This window comes from Furipterus horrens, unplaced genomic scaffold (assembly GCF_987537825.1).
Source record: "Furipterus horrens unplaced genomic scaffold, mFurHor1.1.pri manual_scaffold_4, whole genome shotgun sequence".
Taxonomy (NCBI): domain Eukaryota; kingdom Metazoa; phylum Chordata; class Mammalia; order Chiroptera; family Furipteridae; genus Furipterus; species Furipterus horrens.
This window is the reverse complement of record NW_028327174.1, coordinates 154,823,202-154,848,937: the sequence shown is the minus strand read 5'-3', so window position 1 is coordinate 154,848,937 and position 25,736 is coordinate 154,823,202. Positions and strand designations below refer to the sequence as shown.

The 25,736-nt window shown below is 40.1% G+C and overlaps 1 pseudogene; it reads left to right on the top strand.

Annotated features, from left to right (window-relative positions):
• Nucleotides 1-786: 786 nt before the first annotated feature.
• On the top strand, nt 787-6,154 carry LOC150013119 (RWD domain-containing protein 4 pseudogene; annotated as a pseudogene).
• The last annotated feature ends 19,582 nt before the right edge of the window (nt 6,155-25,736 follow it).

Here is a 25,736-nt window from a genome sequence, read left to right as displayed (position 1 = left end):
TAAGAAACATAGTAGTAGGGAGTGGAGTAGATAAGAAGAGGTTGAGAAGAACTATATGCACAACCAATGGGCATGGACTAAGGGGGGGACAACTGGAAGGATAGGGGTCACTGGGTGGAGGGGAACAAAGGGAAAAAATTGGGACAACTGTAACAGCATACTCAATAAAGCATATTAAAAAAGAAAAAAGATACTATACTAATCACATCAAGTTATATTACAAAAAGAGGGAAAATGTTCTTACTAAATTTTTTACAAAGAAGCATAATATTAATACTCAGTTCTCAATGTTTCTAAATAAACAGTTTTATTATTTTTGTTTTTCCCTACATTAAGAACCAACCATTAAATAATTTTTAATATTTTAACAAAAAATATTAAATAGTTGTAGTTTTACTCATTGTTTTGGGCAATGGCTTGGTGGCCCAGTTGGTTGGAGCATCCTCCAGTACACCAAAAATGTTGTAGTTGCATCCGTGGCTGGGTGCAAGTGGGAGGCAACCAATCTATGTTTCTCTCTCTTTCTCTTTCTTTCTCTGATCCCTTTCCTCTTCTTCTAAAATTAAAAATAGCTTGTGCCCTGCATAGAGCCCTTCAGAAGGTAGGTAGGCACTGCCTGAGGGACAGGGCTGCGCGTGACTGCTGTCTGTGGTGGAAGGGCAAGCCTCCTGTGGCCACAGCTGGAGGCGTAGAACCTGGACGCCTGAGCCTTGGGGCCACTACTCCCTCATTTTGGTCATAGTCGGGAACACCCAACTGCCTGGGATGTGCTCCGTGACTCATGCAATGAGTACCAACGAGGACTAGGAAATAGAACTGGAAGCATTATGTTCTAAATATGAAGGAGATGAAAGTTTACTAGAATTAAATAATTTCACTTCAATATAGGATAGGTGAAAATGGTGATCCCAAAGCCTTCTTAAAAGAGATTTCCTGGACAGAAACATATCCCCAAAAATCTCCAATTATATCTGTGAATGCTTTTTAAACAACACCATATCCTCAGCTGTAAAGCAGAGCATATTAGCCAAGTTACAGGAAGCAGTGGAAGTCAATCTTGGCACCGCTATTTACCTACACATTGTTCGAATATGCCAAGGACCATGAAGAACAGTTTGTGTAGAACCACCATCTATTACTTCTACAACAGCCATAAGCAATAGTATTTCAATTGAAACTCCTAATATAGCCCCATCAAGTAAGTAAAAAGACAAGAGAAAACAACTTTCAAAAGCTCAGAAATGTAAGCCGGCAGATAAAACACATCACAAAGGAGAACTTCCTCGAGGATTGAATGGAGTTGATGTGGTGAAGCATTTGAGCCAAACTGGCTGTAAAGATGATGAAGAACACTTGGAATTGAACCAAAGGAAGAACATCCTTCCAAATGTAAACTGGGTTCAAAATCTTTTGTTCCCCTTTTCTAGTATTGAGGTGGCTTTGTTTTTCTGTTTGTTTTTTAATATTTTATTTATTTATTTTTAGAAAGAGGGGAAGGGAGAGAGAAAGAGGGAGAGAGACATCAATATGTGATTGCTTCTCATGTGCCCCGAACTGGGGACCTCGCCAGTAACCCAGGCATGTGCCCTGACTGGGAATCAAACCTGAGACCCTTTGGTTTGCAGGCTGGTATTCAATCCACTGAGCCACACCAGCCAGGTGAGGTGGATTTTTATAAAACAATTTTTTGTATGTTTCTTACATAAAAATGTTTTAAGCTGAAAATTCATGAAGAGATTAGTTGTATTAAATTATTTTCACAAACTTGCCTTAATAAAAGGTAAAAATGTTTAGTATACTTTGGAAGCCTTCTGAGCCTTGTCAATGGACAAGTATGGAGGGTAATAAGTAATCAATGTTAATTTTTATGATCTTATTCTAGTGGATGTGTTCATTTAAAAAAATGTATTTATTTATTTATTTAGAGAGAGGGGAAATGAGGAAGAAAGAGAGGGAGAAAAACATTGATTCACCAGAAACATCAATTGGTAGCCCCTTATCTAGGTAACTGCGACATTTTGCTTTGTGGGACAACAGCCAATCAACTGAACCACACCTGTTAGGGCTTTCTCTTTTTACTTCTTTTTCTTTTTTGTAGCTGAAATACACTCATCTCAATGAGGTTTATTTATTTATTTATTTATTTTGTATATTTTATTGATTATGTTGTTACAATAGTTCCAATTTTCCCCCTTTGCTCCCCTCTGCCAAGTACCCCCCTTCCCCCCAGCAATCCCACCTCCCTTAGTTCATGTCCATGGGTTGTGCATACAAGTTCTTTGTCTTCACCCTTTCCTATATTCTTATTTTCTTTAAAATTAATTATTTTTTATAACAATAAAATGTAACAATTCCCCCCTCTCAGACTTAAGACCCTTTATAATCTTATAAAGGGCAATGGTCGAAGGTCGCGTGCTCCTCTATCTGCTTCAAGCTGGAAATGGTCATCTTCCTACCTACCCTTGGGTCCAGAAATCCCTAATAAGTGCAGTGGTGTGGAGGGGAGGGTGGCCTTTCCACATGGGGAAGGATCTTGCAGACTCCAAGTAAGTTGGCTGTCCCTGGAACATGGCATGCTTGGTTTAACAGGCTGGTAACCTTGTTGTATTCTGGGGGCAATAGATTTAGAAATAGGGTTAAAAGGCATCATTCAATCCATAGCCACTAGATGACAAAAGGCAGGGATTAATTTTTCAATGTCCCATATTAGGGGGGGAAAAAAGTCTCGTTGGAGGAAGGTGTGCAAGGCACGTCACACCTGTCCAAAACCCTTTTTCCCACTATACTTAGTTTGGTCTGAGGGGAATACTTTAGGTTTCCCCCCTCAGACCTCTGGGTCTTTTCTGTCCAAGCTTTTAGGATGGAAAAGAGAAACCAGTTTTAAAGTGAAGCCCATAAACCACTGCATGCTTCACCAACCCAGCCACTTAGTTCAGCCAAACCGTTTAGGCTCAGGAGGCAGCAATGCAGACAGGATTAAGTGAGGCCTATATGTACAGACAATCACTTAGGTAATGAGATCATAGGCTTATGCCCCATGAAAACTGAACACACATGTTAATTTATGAAATATAACCCACAAACTAGTTTCTATATCTGCAAGACTCTCTTATTAGAAAGACATCCTATTGCAAGGCATTTGATATTCTTCTTGCCTGTAAATTAAGCATCTTTGATGATGTCACAGATCTAGTTTAACTTTCAAATGAAAATAAACTTTAAATGAAAATAAACTTTAAAGACAGCTGCACTAGTTTACAGTCTACCACTGAGCATTGTGGTTTTCCTTGAATTGCAATTTTTCTCCCTAAGATTACCCTCCTTATCATTAAAGGGGCCACATTAATCAGTTTTAACTTATCCTGTTCATTTGCATAAACACAAGAGCAGAAAATGTGTGATCATTTTTTTAAAGGAAGTATGAAGCCTTTTCAAAATTTCCTGCCCTAGGGAAATAGAATATGACTAACAATTATTCCATAGCATGCTCCACACTAGCAGGCTTCTCATCTTTAAAGAGTGTTCATCTCCTCTTTCTCTTAATTACTGAGGTATAAATGGCTTCAGAGAAATTTAAATACTGGTATTTGAGCTTTACACATAATATTCTTTGTAGTTCCTTTTCACTTTTCAAGGGTGAATGGCTTCTTTTTAATAAGTGAATATTTGTTTTACTTTTCTCTTGGTTTGGGTCACGATGTTTGATCATGAAAGCTTCTCATGGCACATAGACTAGGAGAATAGAAAAACAAATCTGCCAAGTACACTAGAAAACATGTGAACAGAAGTGCTGTTTTCTACTGAAAACATTTCTCTTTGCTGCATATACCAAAATGGTAGTAAAAGATGCCTTAATATTTAATTTTTGTATTGTTGGAGACAATGGTTTTAATACATTTCTATTTATCTGCTGGACAATAAAATTAAATTAATAAAAATATATCACCTTACATGGTTTCAACTTGCACAATTATCTTTATGGTCCAGGAATACTGTGCACAGCAAGGAACACCTGTCCACATAAAATACAAATATATATGTACATATATATACTTTTAAAATGAAAGTATATACAAGGAATTGTTAGCAGTGGTTACTGCTGAGGTGTGGGGCTGAGAAAGAATGGTATAAAAGAGACATTTTATTTTCATTTTATACCTTTCTGAAATGTTTGACTCTTTTTCCTTTGGAGGTCTTACTTTTTAATATCAACTCTAATTAATACGATTAATATAAAGCCAAAGATAAGTTAATAAAACATTTGATCTGTGGTTTTAGTTCTTTTTCCCCTGCTGGGGGGATAACTGAAACCTTTCACTGAGAATTTCAAAAGAATTCATGACACCAAAAAGGTTAAAATCCATTGCTATAAGGTCACACTTTTCCTATTGTCAAGCAGAAAGATTGTAAAATGTGCAGTTTCTTCAGATGTGAATGTGATCTGAGTTATTGATTTCATTTGTCTGTGGAGAGAATTGGCCTGGAAACAAGTCCAGCTGATGGTGATGTTCAAGTGCAATTTGCAAACAGATGCCTTAAACAAAATGCTTCCTCAGTGTCTGGTGATTAAGCATGCATCTGTTTAGATGGCTACAGGGTAGAAGCAAAGTGTGACCTTTTGCACAACCTTGAAAGTTTGCTGCCTACCAAACAAAATGCCAAATACATGGCAGGGAGAATTTGGAGAAATAATGTTGAGTTTACTGATATATTTACCCTGCTAAGACCTAAAATACTCAGAATGAGGGATCCCACTGGGATTAGGCTAAGGATTTAACCACTGATGCAGGATGGGCAACCAAGATTTGGTGTGAGGAAGTCCATAGGATGCACAGATCCTGATGGATGCCTAAATCCAGTTAAACAATAGGGTTCCATTTTCTATCACATTCCCTGAGGCCTCCTGGATAAATGAAGAGTTTCATCAGAAAAGGTAAGCTTATTCTAACCAGAAAAGGTTCATAAAGGTCTAGGGGCAAGAATGACCAGGTAATTCTGAAACATGTCAGATGTAACCCATCAATCAGCATTTTATATGCGTTATCTTATTTAACAATTACAACCATTCTACGATGGTTGATTTTATCACCCCAATACCCTTAATTAGACATCTGAGGTTCAACTGAGTTCAAGAAGTTTCAGTAGCTTGTCCATTACCCCAAATAGAGTAAGCCAGGACTTGAAGCCTAATTCCTGAAGCTGGGCACACACTGACTGAGCTGCACATTTTCAAAGTGCTTGAAAATGCCTTTGGGGACTTCCAGTCAAGAAGGAGGCATTGGTAAACATGGTTCCTTTGACAACCACTCAAAATTACAACTAAATTATAGGACAACCATCACTCTGAATCAGCAGAAATCAAGGTGAATGGAAATCTGACAACTATGAAATTAAACCACATGCATCCAGACTAGTAGGAGGAGTGGAAACACAGAGCAGGCTGGTCCCACAAACACAGGTGGTGGATAAAAATTCAAGAAGGATATCTTGGGAAGAAGGAGTCCCAGCCCCATATCAGGCCCTCCAGCCCAGGGTACTAGTGCCAGGAAGATAAGACCCCATAACTTCTGGCTGCAAAAACCACCAGGGATTGAGTCAGTGGAAGAAACTTCTGGAGTCCCAAGTATTTCCTATTAAAGAACTCACACATGAACTTACTTATGAAAAGCAGAATCTTACAGTCAAGATTGCTCTACCCAGCAAAGATATCATTTAGAATTGAAGGGCAGATAAAGAGCTTCCCAGGCAAGAAAAAAACCTAAGAGATTCATCATCACAAAACTATTATTATATGAAATGTTAAAGGAACTTACTTAAGAAAAAGAAAATCAAAACCATGAACAATAAAATAGCAATAAATACATATCTATCAACAATTGAATATAAAAAACAATCAAGCAAGAACAGAGACAGAATCATGGATATGGGGAGCATTTTGATGGTTGCCAGGTGGAAGAGGGGTGTGGGGGAAATGGGTGAAGAGGTGAGGGGATTATAAAGTACAAATAGGTAGTTACAGAATAGCTATGGGGGGAGGTAAGATGGCGGAGGAGTGAGGAGAGGTTGTGGTTTTAGGCTCTGGAGACCTGTCTGCAGTTTGGACTAATTGCAGACAGAACCTCTCATTGAGCTGCTGGACATTGGCGGGAGTTGAGCCAAGGCACTGCTGGATTAGAGAAAATCCATCTGGGAACAACCTGTTTACTGAGGATAGCGGAGAAAAAGGGGACGAAACGGGATTCCTGACTGGGGCAGCTGCCCGGGCTGCGGTGGGAAGCACACAAAGGATTTTTGGCGACCACAGGCTGCCCCGGAGAGGAGTCAGGTGGAGAGCGGACCTCTCCCCGCTGGCAGAGACGGGACTCGACCAAGTGGCATTGGCGCTGAAGGACAGGAGACAGCGTGCTGCCGGGCAAGTGAGAACATAATTCTCCTTTATATTTTTCTCTAGTGGACGGTGGAGAGGGGAGGAAAGTTTGGGGGTGGTAGGCCGTTCTGGAGGAGCCCAGGCGCAGAGGCGCGCTCATCCACTCCCCAACCCTACCCTTGGGTCGCGGGGGCGCACATAGGGAAGTGCTCTCACTCACTGGCCCAGGTGCGCGGGGCCGTGAGTCCAGGCATCCCTCGGACACTCCCTAACGGACATAAGATCAGTGCCCCTACGGGCACAGGGAGGGCCCACTGAACAGGCAGAGAACTGTGCACAGACACCCCTAAGAGTTTCTGCTCAGCAAAAGAAAACATCAGCAAGATGAAAAGGAAACCAACCGTATGGGAAAACATATTTGCCAATGACATCACAGACAGGGGACTGATTTCCAAAATATATAAAGAGCTGATACGACTCAACATCAAGAAAACAAACAACCCAATTAAAAAATGGGCAAGGGACCTGAACAAACACTTCTCCGAAGAGGACATACAGAAGGTCCATAGACACATGAAAAAATGCTCAACATCATTAGCCATCAGGGAGATGCAAATAAAAACCACAATGAGATACCGTTTTACACCAGTCAGAATGGCCATCATCAACAAATCAACAAGCAACAAGTGCTGGCGAGGATGTGGAGAAACGGGAACCCTACTGCACTGTTGGTGGGAATGCAGACTGGTGCAGCCACTGTGGAGAACAGTATGGAATTACCTCAAAAGATTAAAAATGGAACTGCCTTTTGAACCAGCGACTCCACTACTAGGATTATACCCGAAGAATCTTGAAACACCAATCCAAAAGAACTTATGCACTCCTATGTTCATTGCAGCACTGTTTACAATAGCTAAGTGCTGGAAACAACCTAAGTGCCCATCTGTAGATGAGTGGATCAAAAAACTGTGGTACATTTACACAATGGAATACTATGTAGCAGAAAGAAAGAAGGAACTCCTGCCATTTGCAACAACATGGATGGAACTAGAGAGAATTATGCTTAGTGAAATAAGCCAGGCAAAGAAAGAAAAATACCATATGATATCACCTAATACAGGAAACTAAAGAACAACACAAACAAAGGAACTAAATAGAACAAAGAGCAGAATAGCAGTCAATAGGGGGGAGGGGAGAGGTAGAGAAGGGGGATAAGTAAGGGAAGGGTTTAATTAAAGAGCCTGTATAAAAGACTCATGGACATGGACAATGGGGAGGGATATGATTGCGGGAGAGGGGGTGGGTTGGGTGGGGGAGAGAAATTAGGGGAAAAGGGGACAACTGTAATTGAAAAACCAAAATAAAATAAAATAAAATAAAAAAGAATAGCTATGGGAATGTAAAGTATAGTATAGGAAATGGAGTAGTCAAAGAACTTATATGCATGACCCATGGACATGAGCAATGGTGTGGGGATTGCCTGAGAGAGTAAGGGGTGCAGGGTGGAGGAGGGCAAAAGGGGAGAACTGGACAACTGTAATAGCATAATCAATAAAATATAGTAACAATAAATAAATTGAAAAAATGTCTTTGTGATATACAGTAGTTTCTCTTTATTCACAGGACATATGTTTTAAGACCCTCCAGGTGATGCCTAAAACTGCAGATAGTACTAAACCCTATATATACTGTTTTATCCCTATGCATACATAACTATAATAAAGTTTAATTTATAAATTAGGCACAGTAAGAGATTAAGAACAATAACTATTAATAGAACAATTATAACAATATCCTGTAATGAAAGTAGGTGAATGTGATCTTACTCTCTCAAAATATCTTATTGTACTACACTCACATTTTTGCTTAAAGGAAGCACTTTACAGCTTTTCTTTGGCATATCCTAATTACCAGCATCCCTGCTCTCGTGATTTGGTGCCAATAAGGGTTACTTGAACAAAGCACTGTGATATTGTTAACAGTCAATCTTTAGGTTTACATGACTACTAAGTGACTCACAGGTGGGGAGTGTATACAGTGTGGATAAAATGGACAAAGGGATGATTCACATTGCATTGGGATGAAGCAGGATGGTGTGAGATTTCATTAAGCTCCTCAGAATGGTGAGCAATGTAAAACAATTTTCTAGATTTTTTTAATTTAATATTTTTGGACCAAGGTTGAGCAAGGTAACTGAAGACATGGAAAACAAAAGTGTGGATAAGGAGGGGGCCTTGCTGTACATGTTTTCTGCATCTTCATTTTACCAGAAATCGTGTTAACCCCAGATTATCTAATCTAAAATCTGCTCAGCCCTGCTATACTGTTCTGAACCTTGCTAACGTGTTACTTATCACTGTGGGGATTCAAGCCTTTGACCCCATTTCTATCCTGCAGTATTTCTCTCATACGGCCTCTGTGGCTGGAGATCATCTTGCTTCAGCCAACTTTACATTCCAATCAGTTCAGAGGAAATGTACATGAGCCTTTGTGTTTCCCCTTAAAGGACGGCATGGTTCTGGCTTTCATTGACTTGGCAAAGGATTCTATGTCTACAAATAAGAAGCACCTGACCACAGGTGTATAGATGAAAATGATGTCAATTTGGGGAGATCGGAATTCTGAATAATCTGGCAAGTTGAGTCCTGTTTGGATAGCCAGAACTTTACTAACAAAATACACGTTTTCAGTTGGATTAAATCTTACAGGGTCTCAATTAACACGTTGTGTACTGGGGTATTTAAATGCCTTTTAGAAATGACGAGAATTCTCACCACCCATATGCAATGTGTTAATAATTTGAAAAGTGAAATTGTGTTCTTTGGGGGGTATTTTAAGTAGTGGTTAAAATGGGCAGTGGAGAACATTTCCTGCTTGGTATCAGACTCAGGGAACATGGAGTCTTTTCCTTCATTCAAGGTCATGATAGGTCTGAGTGGCAATGTTCAGGATGTTATTGAGTTCTTTACTAAATAATAGAGTCATATCTGCATCCTTTATAGAACTTTGCTTGTCAGAACACTGAAGAGTGACAGTCTTTCAGCTGTGCACAAACAGGACATATTGAAAAGGATGATTCTTTAGGTTTGGAAACTGGAACCTGCATAGCCTTTGAGATAATATATAGCTGAAAAATTATCAGAGTTCGAAATGTGCAGGCTCAAAAAGCAAGTCCAAATCTCATGGGAATTCCTTTGCTGATTAGAAAAGGGATTAAAAGTGAGACTAAAAGGAGTCAATCAAATAGCAAGGACTGCACTTTCTATAGGCATGTAATCACACTGATGGTGCGATTCAGTGTGCCAGGAACTATGCTTGTGGGTACCCATGTGAGATGATCTCATTCAATCCTCTCAACAATCCTGATTTTGGGTTGGAGTGTTAAATGTGTACTCAAGGTCTCTGATTTAGCGGGTATTAAATCTAGAACACAAACCCAGGTCTCACTTTAAATAGCACATTTAATGTTATGATGCCTTCCTTGCCTTTAATGATGCCAATAGATCATCTGTGTAATCTGTTGCATTATTTAGGGTAGCATTAGCTTCTGAAAGAGATAAACACTAAATCTTAGTGGCTTAACAGAGCAGAAGTTTATTTCTTATTCAGGTTAAGTCTATTTGGCAGCAAGGAGCTATATGGTCAGTGGCAGCCAAACTCCTGCAGTTGGGCAATCTGTGTCACTTGTATTCGTGGTCAAGGCTATTTCTTGTACAAGCAGGAACTGGAACTGCTGGCGCTTGCAATGTGCTTACAAAGAAACTGTCAGTGTATGAGTTCTTTTATCATTTTATTAGTACGTCTTATTTTAATTCTATTTCATGGTAAGTCAGAGTAGTATAAATTTTTTATTCCCTGTTACATTACCTTTTGTTTGCATTAAACTTTGTGTACTTGTTTTGGTTCTTACAATTGTATAAGGGCTATAAACAAGGAATTTATAACCCTTTTTAGCTCATACACAATTTAAGAAAAAACTGAAGGATTCATGAAAATTATGCCCCAAATAATGACTACTGCTGGGCCACAAAAGTCTGCATTGACCTTCCTGGTGGCCAAAACTAAAAGAAAGAGAAACTTGATTAGCTGAAGATTCATGTTATCTCTAAAATTTAAAAATATCACATTTACTTGGGAGAAGTAGCTTTGCAGTCAGTTAAACATGAGCAAAATATTCCCAAGGGGAACATATAAAATTAATACTCAGCAGTGGGAGGTTAGTATTTATAGCAACATCCCATGGTAAGTAAAAAACCCAGTTTAACATCGTTATTTCTATAGCACCCTTTGATGCAAGACAAAGAAGAATACATGCCAATTAAAACAACTTTGTGGACTTCCGGCTAAGATGGAGGCATAGACAGACATGCTGCGTCTCCCTCCACAACTAAAAAGGAATACAACTACCTCAAAACTAGAAACAACTAGAAGTTCCAGAAAATCAAACTGCATGGAAATCCTGCAAACAAAGATATAAAGAAGAAATACTCATCCAGACAGGTAGGAGGGGTGGAGTCAGAGCAGAGAGGATGTGGTGGGGTGGCAGCAGCAGTAGCAGCAGCAGCAGGCCGGCAGAAAGTGCAGTCACATGTTTTAAAAAGTCAGGAGGGACACCTGGGGAGCTTTCCCAGTTCCACAGTGGACCTCGCAGATCATGGTCCCAGGACCGTGGAAAATCAAGCCTCATTGTTTCTGACTGTGCAGACCAGCGGGGGTTGGGTGGAGGCAGAAACTGCCAGTCTCTCATCAGAGTCTGCTTCTTTAAGGGGCCCCATGGTCCTAGAATGTCCACAGACCAACCTACTCTGGGAATGACGGCGAGGACAGCAGCTAGAGGGGCGCCAGTCCAGTGCGGAAGTGAGAGAAGTGCCTGGAAAAGGGGCAAGTGCTGGGCAGGTGGCATTGTTCCCTCTCGGACCCCTCCCCCACGAACAGTGCCACAATGTGGTGAAATAGGTCACCCTCTACTGATGAATTCCTAAGGCTCCGCCCCTTACAATATAACAGGAGCAACAGCTCTACCTGGAATGCTGAGGCAAACAAACACAGGAGCCTGTCAGAATGAGGAGACAAAGAAGTATGGCCTAAAAGGGGGAATGGATCAAGGTTCCAGTGGGAAAACTAAGTGATGAGGAGATAGCCAACCTAACAGATGAGGAGACAGACAACTTAACAGATGCAGTATTCAAAACACTGGTGATAAAGATGCTCACAGGCTTGACAGTTATTCTTGAGTACGGCAAATGCATAAGAGAAGAAGTGAAGGCTATGCTAAGTTAAACGAATGGTGAAGGGAAGGAAATCGGGTTTCAAATCAATGATTTGGAACATAAGGAAGAAAAAAACAGTCAACCAGTGCAGAATGAGAAAGAAAGAATTGAAAAAAATGAGGAAAACGTCCAAAATTTTGTGAAGGAGATGGACATACAGGTCCGGGAAGCACGAAGGGTCCTGGGTGAGCTGGACTAAGAGGGGACCACACCAGGATGCATCATGATTGAGATGTCAAAGGTGAAAGATAAAGAGAGAGTCCTGGGGGCAGCAAGAGAGAGGCAGAGAGTTGCCTACAATGGGGTGCCTATAGGACTATTAGCTAATTTCTCAGAGGACGCTTTGCAGGCAGGAAGACTGGCAAGCAGTATTCAATGTGATGAAAGGCAACCTGCAACCAGGATTCCTCTATCCAACAAAGCTATCATTTGGAATGGAAGGGCAGATGAAGGGCTTCCCAGACAGGGTAAAGCTAAAGGAGTTCATCATCACCAAGCCATTATTATATAAAATGTCCAATGGACTTATTTAAGAAAAAGAAGATCAAAACTATGAACACTAAAATGACAACAAACTCATAACTATCAACAACTGAATCTAAAAAATAAAAACAAAATCCAACTAAGCAAACCAGAATAGGAACAGAATCATAGGTATGGGGATAATTTGGAGGGTTATCAGCTGGGAAAGGGAAGGTGGAGAAATGGGGAAATGATGCAGGAATTAAGAAGCATAATCAGTTGGTACAAAATAGACAGAGGGAAGTTAAGAACAATATAGGAAAAAATGAAGCCAAAGAACTTATATACATGACCCATGGACATCAACTAAGGGGGGTGGGATTGCTGGAGGATAGGGGGGTACTGGGTGGAGGGGAGCAAAGGGGGAAAACAATTGGAACTACTTTAATAACATAATCAATAAAATATACTTAAAAAATAAAATAAAATAAAATAACTTTGTGGTGGACCAAAACAAAATGAATTAATTCAAACGAAAGAGTAACTGATTCGTGTGACATCTTTATGAATTTTTTTCAACCATAATTTCAAGATATTCATAAATTCCAATATAAGTTTGAAGTCTTAGTGTTTTGCTTTTATAACTCATTTTTACATTTTGGCCCACAATTGTAACTATAAATATAAGGTAAGTTTTTCTCTCTATCTCTGTGCTAAAGAGAAAAATCAACTGCTTCTGTGTCATTCTAGGTTCTTCTAAATACCTAAAAAAAAATTTAACTATGTAGAATTTAGTTCTTCAAGTTAAAATACATGGAGCTTTCAAGAAATTATTCCTGTTTGTGTGTGTCCTGTCAAAAAAGAGACTGAAAATCACTTATTGTAGTAGCATTTGGGGATGGGGGAACTTCCAGTAGTCATGTCTGAAATTAGAACTAGCCAAAAACAAGCATGCTCTTGCACAGGCTTCCAGATTTGTATTTCCTGTAGCCAATATTTTTTCTTTTACTATCTTTATACTCTATTATTGTTTTTCTTTTTTCGTATTTATAATTTATGGCTTATTATTTGTTCCTCTCTTGTTTTAACCTATGTTTAGTACATAATTCACCAGCAAAATGACTGTTGGCAGCTAGAAGCATAATTAATTCTGTTCAAATTACTGGAATCTTCAGCATTTCTCCTGTCTAATAATCTTTGTGTATGACATCATGCCTTTTCAGGAGGGGGGGTCCCATTGACTTCAAGGCCTCTTGTCTGGGCACCATGGTGAGTCGGGCATCTGGGTTTGAGGGCAGAACATAATTGCTCTGCATAGGTGAGAGGAGCAGAGGAAGAGAGACCAAATGGGGGAACTGGAGAAATAGGGACCCACATTGGAGAAATATCTATGTAGATAGTTTGTTTGACAAGATACTTATTTTCCTTGATCTCTTCCAAGGAATCCTTTGGGTTGCTCACCAATGTTTCTGCGCATGTGATTTCTTTATTTCTTGGCAGGGGGAAAGGGCTTGAAGAGGTAAATGAGGGCACAGCTCCCAGCAGTGTTAGACGAGCCTCAGATGTTCTCTCCAACAGCTGTTGGGGAGTAGATAGGCAGGAGCAGGAGTGGAGCACATCCCATCTTCTATTTTTGAGTAATATGACTCTATACTGCCCAAATCAGTACTTAAAGCAAAGTGCAATTAAATGGGTCCGCAGAAACAGAGGCAACAATGGCAAGAGAGATAAGAGAACAGAATGTTTGGGAAAAGTTAACTGTGCCTGGAGCATTTACCTAGAAAAGAGCAAAGTCATTTTCACGGTTCCTTTATTTCATAACCTCACAAAACCAGAATTCAAGGAATTAGCACTTAGTTTTAAAACATAGAGTTTTAATATGGGATCCAGGAAAGATCTTGGAGAGGTGGTAGCTTTGGATCTCCTAAAATTATTTACAAAATTATATATATGTGCACATGTATATCTTTCTAAGGAGAAGCTACCAAACTTTCACTGACTTGCATATCAAATGGTCATATAAAAGTGATTAAGAATCACTGACTTCAGAATTAAAGCAAGGATGTAGAAAATAACCAGTTATGTTAGCTCTTATTGGTACAATGACAAACCTGGAAATTGGTCTTTGATACCCCCACCTAAGAAAATATAAAAAAAGTGGGAAAAAGGAATAACTAGGAATCTTGTCAATAAGAAAATTAAATAATCAGCCCAATGTTACACTATTGTTGTTCACTTAAAAATAGTAAAATCCAGTCACAGTATGATGAATTTTTTATACCTGTTTAGAAAAGTAAAAATGGCTCCGCTTGATATTATTCAATGGAAAATGTTGGCCAATCATTCTCTATCTCCATCGTAAACAAACACAATGATAAAACATGGCATTAAACTGTAAAAGCACAAGTTCAAGTTAGATCAGTATTTCTGTCCCTCAGGGGATATTTGGCACTATCTGGAGATATTTTTGATTGTCTCAACAGGGGCCAGGAATCCTGCAATGCACAGAACTGCTGCCACTACAAGGAATTATCCAGTCCAAAATGTCAATAGTACTGAGGTTGAGAAACCCTGAATTAGAATAAATGAAAACTTGGTGGCTATGAAGAGTACCAATAACTGAAATCGATATCTTAGGGATTGTAAAATGATTGTAAATGATTAAAAACCTCATACCTACCTGGGAAAGCACCATCATTTTCTACAGAGGTGAAGGTGCAATCAGTGGAGAGGAAGCTAACATGAGAAAGTAGACTAGAGCTTTTTCAATTTCATGTCCGCACAGTCACTAGTGTGCAGCAGGCACTCAATAAGTGTTTGCAGAATGAATAAAATCGTTATGGCTCTTTCTGTTACAAATGACTTGGCACTGATTCAACTGCCTCTAGGGTCAAATGGCTTTCTCAATGGGAAGGATAATCATGTTTTACCAAATTGAAGTTGTAGGAGTATTTTCTCATTCTGTTGAGGTTTTGCTTGCTGACAATTATAGGGAAATTTAGATAGGAAGGCAATCACCTGGTCTGGAATTTAGCCACACCACTGTTGAGAGCCTGCTGGAAAATAGCAGCAATCCTTAATAATGTATCCTCCATATAAGTCTCTCCAAGAACCAGTTCAGAGTGGGCTCAGCCCCTTTTGGGAGCAAATGTTTCACCTTCCTGGGCACTAGTACCTAACTGAGTCATGGTCTGTGTGGGGATCCTTTTCCTTCAGCTACAGCATTAGAGCTGGGCTTGGGTGGCCGACATCGCCACCTATCCCTGGCTGTCTTTTGGAGGCATAAGAAAGAAAGTGGTTTGAAATCTCTGTAACAGTCAGACATTCACTCTGAAATATTGTAATAAGCGAGATGGGGCAAAATAGAAAATCATGTCAGCACCTACCAAATTAATCATTATACACATGCAATTCACCTTGTTTTGGAAGTTGTATAAAGAATAACAAGTTAATAAATACAATTACATTCTACTTGTAAAATATTGCCTTTTAAAGGAAAAGATGTGATTAGGGTTTAATAAGCTGAATTACTAAGATTTAAATTCATAGGTACAATTTGTAAATTTAGGAACATGGTCTGCATAAAACCCCCAACATTAACCTTTAGAAGGCTGGAGACATGCAATAGGTGACCATCTTATTCTTAATGAATACTTAGCATTTTATACTGTTATAGACATTCTAACAGTCATGGTTCTGAAATTTTAAATTAGCAATTAGTCATCTACTAGATGTTCAGTGCAAGAATAGTACTCAGTGGTGTGTATCCTCAACCCAGACTGATTAAGCACTAATTATAGTGCTAGCTATTGCAGCTATGGTCCCCAAGCTTAAAGATATTCATAATAGTTAGACCTGGCTGTATTTGGCAGTGTTTTGTTATTGCTGTGTTACAGGAAGAGTTATACAAGTTATATGAGTTATAATCTTTCTCAATAGTGAAAGGAATAAAAAGTGTGCTTGCATTAGTCTGTAGTCTGTAAGGACAAATGCCTAGTCAGATGTGCCTGATTAGGTTTTCTTCAGGAAAATCTAATGCAGTGCGCTAGCTTTTCTGAAAAGCTTTGGTGTGAGATATGAAGCTAACCTTTTGAATTGATATGAATTATTTTTTCAGACACATTTAATTTGAATTAAAGGTAAATTTTTTCCTTCTACCCGCTCAGTGATGCACAACATCACCAAATTAAAGCTTGAAGGTTATGGTTTACCTTTGCTTGTTCAAAAACTGTGACCTTAAAGAATTCTTCCATATTTGAACCACGGATTACAAAACCTAAGTCCACATCCCCTGAGAAACTTAAGGCTCAGAACAGCCCCAGATAACTTTTTTTAGTTTTTGAAGTAACAATAATAATAAAATTTAACTGAATTGAGCTGTCCTAAAAGAAAGATGAAAGTTCTAAAGCTCATCTCAAATGGTTCTGAGCTTTATGCATTCCCTGAAAAGAATCCTGAGTTGTCAGGGTGAGCAGATAAGGGCTGTCACAATAAATTCAGAAATAAATTCAGTCAAAAAATAAATGCGGAGTATGGGAGGGATTTCTTAGAATAACAGTTTTCCTGGAATTGGGCCTTTAATGGAACCAGGCTCAGTAAGTCCAAGCTCTACCTCCTGCTGGCTCACAAGAAAGACCCTTTCTGTTCCAGTTTTGTTTGTTCTGTGATTAGGGTGGAAACTCCAAATTCAGGTGCACTGATCCATGAAGATTACAGGAAATATAGTGATTTTGTTGACAGTAAAAAGAGAATCATATTAAAACGAAGCCCCTATTATGTTTTTGAACAACACTAACAATAGAAAAGACTAAGGGATCAAAGCTAATCACTGAATGATTAATTAAGTCATCGAAGTTAATCAGTAAAAATAGACAGACTAACATCATATGCGACCTGAATGATGTACCAAGAAGGGCACAACACTGCTTCTTTGGTTTTCCTGACAAAAATGAATAATCTGAATCTAATTGTGAGGAAACATAAGGTAAACCTAATCTATGGGATATTCTGCAATATAACTGGTTTGTACACTTCAAAAATACCAAGGTCTAATAACACAATGAAAGGCTAAGAAACTGTTCCAGATTAAAGAAGACCAAAGAAACATGAAAACTAATGTAACACTTCGCTGTATAGATTTCGATTGACTGGAAAATATCAAATAGGTAATATATTAGTAGATAATCGATGAAAAATGTATACGAAAGATGGAAGATACTTCACATTATATATCACCAGGGAAATTCAAGTCAAGGCAACAATGAGATACTACTACAGAACTCTTAGAATGGCCAAAATCCAGAACACTGGCAACACTAAATGCTGGCAAAGGTGAACAGTAACACCCACTCTCATACATTGTTAATGGGAATAAAAAATGGTACAGCCACTTTGGAGAACAGTTTGGTGGTTTCTTATAAAACTAAACATACTCTTACCATATAATCCAGCAATTATGCTCCTTTGTATTTATCCAAAGGAGTTGAAAACTTGTGCCTACACAAAACCTGCAAAAGGATGTTTATAGAAATTTTATTCTTAGTTACCAAAACTTGGAAGCAACCAAGATATCCTTCAGTAGGGGAATGGATAAATAAACTATGGTTTATACAAAAAATGAAATAATATTCAGCACTAAAAAGAAATGAGCAACCAAATAATGAAAAGATAAGGAGGAAACTTAAGTGCATATTACTAAGTGAAATAAGCTCATCTGAAAAGGCTACATATAGAATAATTTCAACTGTGCATGACATATTGGAAAAGGTAAAACCATGGAGACAAAAAGATCAGTGGTTGCCAGGAGCGGAGGCGGGGAGAGATGAATAGACAAGCACAGAAGATTTTTCAGGCAGTGAAATCTTTTGTATGATATTATAATGTTTGCTGTATGTCATTATACGTTTGCCAAGCCCATACAATGTACAATGCCAAGAATGAAACCTAAGGTAAACTATGGACTTTGGGTCATTATTGTGTTAATGTAGGCTTGTCCTTGGTGAAAAAAAAAAGAAAAGTAGCATTCTGGCAAGTGATATTGACAGTGGGGGAGGCTATACAGAGGGTATTTGGGAAATCTATGTAACTTCCTCTCAATTTTATTGTAAACTTAGAACTTCTCAAAAGAAAGGCATTAGAAAAAGAATATGGACTGTGGATAATAATATTGTATCAGGTTAAATTTCCTTGACCTTATGAAATGCACAGTGAATTATTTAGTAAAGGGGCACAGGGTCTCCAAACTTACTATAAAATAATTTAGGAGAGAAAAACCATAAATAGAAATACAAGTAGAGATGAAAATAGAAATGTGTATATGAATAGAGGCATGCATGGATAACAAATGGAGAGAAATGAAAAAATGTAAGCTATGGTGAATTTGTGTAACAGGTATACAGGAACTCCTATCAGTATTATTGCAAATAAAAAGTTATTTTACAATATAAAAAGGCTGCCATTTATTGAGCATTGAGCATCTACTATGTGAAGCCATGCTCTAGGTGCTGTTTATATACGACCTCACGTAATTCTCACAATTGAGTTATGAATTAGGATTGCACCATCTTATAGAGGAGGAAACTGAGGCTCAGAGAAGTTAAGTGATTATCAAGGGCAGAGAGGTCTGGTATCAATCTGGGTTGTTCAATGCCAAACCCATGTTTTTGACCACTATGCTCTCCAGTTTCTCCATGAGAGGAATATTTTTTATACTTATGCATGCTTCTTTAGAAATTCCAAGCTGGCTCTAATACATTCGTTTTCCTTTAATGCACAAGCCTGCCTCTTTATAGCCAAGTGCACCATGGAAGCACTGGAGTTACTTCTGGGGACCAAGGACAGCTGATTCCCAAGCCACAGACCTCCAGCCTCCTCAGCCAATACCCGGTCACGAAAGCCCCCTGACCAGCCATCCCCCTTTGACACTCTTAGTCTCTTTTTTCTTGGTAGTCTCCTTAGCTGGCACTTCTTCCTGATGCTCACTGAACCTCCACCAATGTCCTTTTTCATTTAAGTGAAAGTTGCCTCCAACCTCAGGATGCTGCCGCCGCTGTGTTCCCCTCCAACAGAAGTGTTTATTATCCTCTTCCTCATGTGACTAATGTTCTTGTGATAGGATTGGCCTTTTCCAATTGCCCAAGTATTATGGATTGAATTATATCCCTTCAAAAATGTTGACATTCTAAACCCCAGTACCTCAGAATGTGACCTTGTTCGGAAATAGGCTCATTGCATTCATTAAGATAAGATGAGGTCATACTGGAGTAGGGTGGGCCCTGAATCCAGTAGGTCTTGTGTATTTATAAGAAGGTGATGTGAAAATAGAAGAGGAGGGAACAGCATGGATGATGGAGGCAGAGACTGTAATAGTGCATCTGTAAGCCCAGAAATGGCAAGCATTGCCAGTGGCAACTAGAAGCTAGGAGAGCTGTATGGAACAGATTCTCCCTCTCCCAGGGGATTCCAGGAAAGGTGGGAAAGTTAGTATAGGGAGAGCTAGCCATGCTATATCTGATGGCATCAGTCCTGATCCTCAGCTGACTGCTGCATGAAGAAGAGCCACCACCAGCCTGAAGGAGAGAAAGGTGATTCCCTGATACCCTCGCAGGAGGGTCACAGGCTGAGGCCAGAAAGGTCAGATACTCTCATAGGTATAAGCATGTAAACCCTACTAGCAGTTTAAGACTTTTATCAAATATCTTTTATACACACACACACACACACACACAGTGTCTGGAGTTTGAACCTACACAAAACGTATGCTGTTTTCTGCACATAGTAAGAATTATTACCCCTTATATATGTTATGAATTATTGCATTCAGTATATAGTATGAGTTATTGCATACTTTAGCCACGTGTACTGTTTCTCTCCTTTAAATTTTATTCTCCACAATTTGGTGTCTTATAGTTCTTCAAACACATTGTCATCTTTCAGGCACCTATACATGCCTATGATCTCCTCTACCTGAAAGGCCTCTCTTCTCCTCTGCTGAAACATGTATATGTCCAGGTTTTGCCCTTTGTAGTGCACGGTATGTGTTCAGGAAACATTTATGGAATGCATGAATGAATTATTCCTTCATCCCCAAACTAAGCTAATGACTCCCTTCTTTGGGTTTAGAACCTTCTGTATACGTCAGTTGTTTCACTTATCACACTATGCTCCTTATCATCTCTCTACCTCTGACATTGTTGTTTTTTTTTCTTACCACCATATCAATTTTGTTTTCCAGTGGCACTGCAGTAGCTGGAGGTGCACATGGTGACACAAGGCACAAAATTTCCTGCCTTGTAGTTTCTGTCCAGAGAAATGTCTAGTTGCTTGTTCTTTCCCTCTTTCTGGAAGAAAATCCACTATAAGCCATTATCCAAAATAAATCTCACTTATTAAAAAATTTTTTTGTGACATTTGAATTTCTGAATAAATGAAAAAAAAAAAAAAAGTATTGGGTGCCCTATTCCCTTTCCCACCCTCAACGGCCTGATAAATTCCTGCTGTGAGGACGTTTCCGTTGCCTCTGAAATCTTAAAGTATAAGCTGAAAGAAATGGCATCATGTGTTCATGCTGAGTTGCCCTGGGTGGGCCCCAGAAACCTGTCAGGCAGAGCATCTGTAGGCCTGGGCAGTCTCGCGAGATGTTGTGAGCAGACCGCGTGGGCTTGTTGCTGAGGTGGATTGTGGGTGGGACACAGGTGCTGCGAGAAGCTCCACCCGGGGCAGAGCGGCTGCGCGGTGAGGCGCCTACAATCTGTCCCGGAAGTTGTCCAGAGCTGGATGCCTTCCTTCAGGCCTTTGCAAGCAGGCTGGGGTGACTGGCGGTGTCGAAGGGTCTCAGGCAGCGTCTACCCGCGGTTAGATAGGCGCTCGGGGAAGGCCTGGCCACCAGTGTGCGGCCTCAGGTCGGCAGCGAAGCCAGAAGACTCACTGACAGACCAGCAGGCCTTCACCACAAACATCAGGGTGCTAGCCACCTGGCACCCTGCCAAGATGTGGCCCCGCTTCGTGTTCATGACACCGTAGACGCCACCAACTTCTTGTTACAGACCCTGGATCTCCATAAGATGTGTGGGCACCAGGAGCCGGGCTGGCCGTTAACTGTGGGGATGATCTGCATGGCGTCTGCGTGCAGCGGCACTTCACAGATGTCGGCATGCACGCCGCACGTGCTCTCACACAGCGCCCGCTCCTTGGTGTCCCACTGGAAGCCAGCCACCATGCCGTCCTCGATCTCCCTGAGGTACTGCGCACTCTTGGTGACGTTGTGGGGATGTTGGGGCTGGTGGGCCTAAAGCACCATCTGTGGGCCTCAGCCATGTTCCCCTCATACACTCGGCCAGGTAAGGGGACTCCGCTTGAGCTCGTGGTGGGAGGACACCTTGCCCTTGTTAATGTCCTTGAGCAGGCTTGACCCGGCTGTTGGGGAAGGACTGCACCTTCGTGTACAGTCCATAGTGTTTATTGGGGGACTTGGACAGGCACAGCTTTTTCAAGTATATTTTATGGATTATGCTGTTGCAGTTATTCCAGTTTTTCTTCCTTTGCCCCCTCCGCCTGATAACCCCCTCCCTCCAGCAATTCCTTCCTTAGTTCATGTCCATGGGTCATGCATGTTAGTTCTTTGGCTTCTCCCTTTCCTGTGATATTCTTAATATCCCCCTATTTTGTACCAACAAATTACGATTTCTAATCTCCCCTCCCCCTCCCAGCTGATAACCCTCATATGATCTCCGTATCTATGGTTCTATTCCTGTTCTGCTTGTCTGCTTAGTTTGTTTTTTTAGATTCAGTTATTGGTAGTTGTTAGTTTGTTATCATTTTAATGTTCATAGTTTTGATCTTCTTTTTCTTAAGTGTATCCCTTTAACATTTCATATAGTAATGGCTGGGTGATGATGAACTCTTTTAGCTTCACCTTGTCTGGGAAGCACTTTATCTCCCCTTCCAGTCTAAATGACAGCTTTGCTGGATAGAGGAATCTTGGTTGTAGGTTCTTGCTTTTCATCACTTTGAATACTTCTTGCCAGTCCCTTCTTGCCTACAATGTTTCTTTTGAGAAATCAGCTGATAGTCTTATGGGAACTCCTTTGTAGGTAACTCTGCTTTTCTCTTGCTGCTTTTAAGATTTTCTCTTTAACCTTTGGCATTTTAATGATGATGTGTCTTGGTGTGGTCCTCTTTGGTTCTAGCTTGTTTGGGACTCTCTGTGCTTCCTGGAGTTGTATATCTATTTCGTTCACCAAATTAGGGAATTTTTCTTTCATTATTTTGTCAAATAAGATTTCAATTTCTTGCTCTTCCTCTTTTACTTCTGGCATCTTATATAATTTAGATGTTGACATATTTAAAGTTGTCCCAGAGTTTCCTAAGCTTCTCCTCATCTTTTTGAATTGTTTTTTTCTTCTTTATATTCTGGTTGAATGTTTACTTCCTCCTTTTGCTCCAAATTGTTTATTTGAATCCTGGCTTCTTTCCCTTCACTGCTGGTTCCCTGGACATTTTTCTTTATTTCACTTTGTGTATCATTCATTTCTTCCTTTATTTTTCTGCCATACTCTGTGAGTTCTGAGCATCCTTATCACCATGTTTTGAACTGTGCATCTGATAATTTGGCTCTCTCCATTTTGTGTAGTTCTTTTTCTGGGGTTTTGTTCTGTTCTTTCATTTGGGCCATATTTCTTTGCCTCCTCAATTTGGCAGCCTCTCTTGTGTTTGTTTCTGTGTATTACGTAGAGCTGCTTTTACTCCCTGTCTCAGTATCATAGCGTATGTAGCAAAGGTAATTGTAAATTGTGTGGGGCAGAACCCCATGTAATTGCCAGGGCAGGAAAACCAGCTTCACTGCTTTGTGGCTCCATTTGTATTGGGGTGCTGTGAGAGGGGAAAATACCTCTGCCTGGCTTCTGGTGATTTGTCTGGCACTTGCCCCATTTCCAGTCACTTCACCCATTTCCTGTATTCAATTGGTGCCTTTCCAGTTGCTGCCCTGTTGTAGAAGTCTCCTCATTGTTGAAGACACTGAGTGGTCTAAGATAGGAAGAACAGTTACAGGAACCATGGGCTAGAAAAAGACCCAAACAGGGTATGGGGAATGGATGACACATGGGAAAGTAGGAAGGATAATGTCTTTGTGGACCTAGTTCTGCTCTGATGTTTGGCAGCTAAAAGGAGACAATTTTCAATTCAGAAAAAAAAAGAATTGTCTACTTGTTAGAGTAGTTCAAAGGTGAAATGCCTAGGAAGAGAGAGAGTTTGTTGCTTTTAAAGGTAACTAAGTAAAGGTTAAGTGATCCTTGTAGGGAATGTTGAGGCAATGACTCACATATGAGATGGAGATTGAACTTAAGGACTTTGGCATCCTTTGGTTCACTGAACTTGAGTTGCTTTAGTAAAAACACTAGTCAATTACTCATCGTATTACAGTAAGGGAATTTTCCTTTATGTGTGTAATGGAAAGAGCATTATGGGCAGCAATAGACCTGAGTTTGACTCCCTAATCTGCCACTTTCTAGCACACTTTCTCAGAACTCCATTAAGTTTCCAAACCTCAGTTTCTTTATTTTAGAAATGAGAATGCTGGGACTCCCACAGGCCTGCGTGAAGGACCAGGAGTCCCCGTGCCCTTGCTCCCCATTTCCTTTGCTCCTACAGGCCCTCGAGTTGGCCCGGGAGTTGCCTCTGCCCTCCACCCCCTTCTCCCATTTTCCCTCAATAAACCCATGGCCTACTGCACGCCCCCTCCCCCAATTTTTTTAAAATGAGAATGCTGCAATATGCACTTCCTGAGATTGTTGTGAATATAAAGTACTTGATAGAGTGCCTGACATACAGTGTGTTCCAGGGATACTAGTCATTAGTATTAATGGTATTGTTTTATTATTAGAGAACTTAAAGATTTATTAAAATTATATTTTATTGATTATACTATCACAGTTGTCCTGATTTTTGTCCCTTTGATCCCACTCTACCCTCCACCCCCCTACACCCTCAGGCAACCCCCACACCATTGTTCATGTCCATGGGTCATACATATAACTTCTTTGGCTACTCCATTTCCTATAGTGTACTTTACATCGCCATGGCTGTTCTGTAGCTACCTATTTGTGCTTCATAATCCCGTTACCACTTCACCCATTCCTCCACACTCCCCTCCCATCTGGCAAACATCAAAACGCTCTCCATACCCATGATTCTGTCTCTGTTCTTCTTGTTTGCTTAGTTTGCTTTTTAGATCCAACTATTTATAGATTTGTATTTTGTGCCATATTATTGCTCATAGTTTTGATCTTTTTCTTATATAAATCCCTTTATCATTTCATATAATAATGGTTTGGTGATGATGAACTCCTTTCGTTTTTTTCTTGTCTAAGAAGCTCTTTATATGCCCTTCAATTCTAAATGACAGCTTTGCTGGGTTGAGCAATGTTGGCTGCAGTTCCTTGCTTTTCATGACTTTGAATATTTTTTGCCAATCTCTTCTTGCCTGCAAAGTTTCTTTTGAGAAATCAGCCAACAGCCTTATGGAAAATCCCCTGTAGGGTAAGTCTCTTCTTTTCTCTTGTTGATTTTAAGATTAACCCTTAATCTTTAACCTTTTGAATTTTAATTATGATGTGTCTTGGAGTGGGCCTCTTTGCATCCATCTTGTTTGGGACTTTCTGTGCTTCCTGGACTTGCATGTCTATTTCTCTTACCACATTAGGGAAGTTATTTTTTCATTATTTTTTCAAATAGATTTCCAATTTCTTGCTCTTCCTCTTCTCCTTACGGAACCCCATATGATTCAGATGTTGGAATGCTTGAAGTTGTCCTAGAGGCTTCTTACACTCTCCTCATTTTTAAAAAATGCTTTTACCTTCTTGTTATGATTGGTTGTTTTTTGCTTCCTCATGTTCCAAATCTTTGATTTGATTCCTGGCTTCATCCACTCTACTCTGATTCCCTGTAAATTGTTCTTGATTTCAATTAGTGTATCCTTTGTTTCTGACTGGATCTTTTTTATGCTGTTGAGGTCGTTACTAAGTTCCTTGAGCATCCTTATAACCAGTGTTCTGAACCTTGTATCTGATAGGTTGTTTATTTCCATTTTGTTTAGTTATTCTTTTGGAGTTTTGATCTGTTCTTTCATTTGTGCCATGTTCTTTGATTATTCTAGCAGCCTCCCTGTGTTCATTTCTATGTATTAGGTAGATCTGCTATGACTCCATGTCTTGGTAGTGTGGCCTAACATATAGATGTCCTGCAGGGTGCAGTGGCACAGCCTCCCCTGTCACCCAAGCTGGGTACTCAAGGTATGCTCTCCGTGTGGGCTGAGTACACCCTCCTCTTGTAGTTGAGCCTTGATGCTGTTGGAAGGAAAATGGGAGGGATTTACCTAGGCCAGCCAGCTGCAAGGCTTGGATGTGACCACTTATCACCAACCTCTGGAGGATCTTCTGTTAGGGGCTGGGTGGTGGTGCGCTGATGTGGTCTGTAGCTGTGCACTGGGTGCACTGGCCCTGAAGTTTCCCGGGTGGTGCGGGCCATGGTCAGCCCCAACCTGTCTTCTGCCTGGGGCCATCCTGCCTGAGCTTAAAGCATCTGAGATGGTTGCTACTTGTGCTGGGCTTGGACCTTCCCAGGTAAAGCCAAGCTTTGAA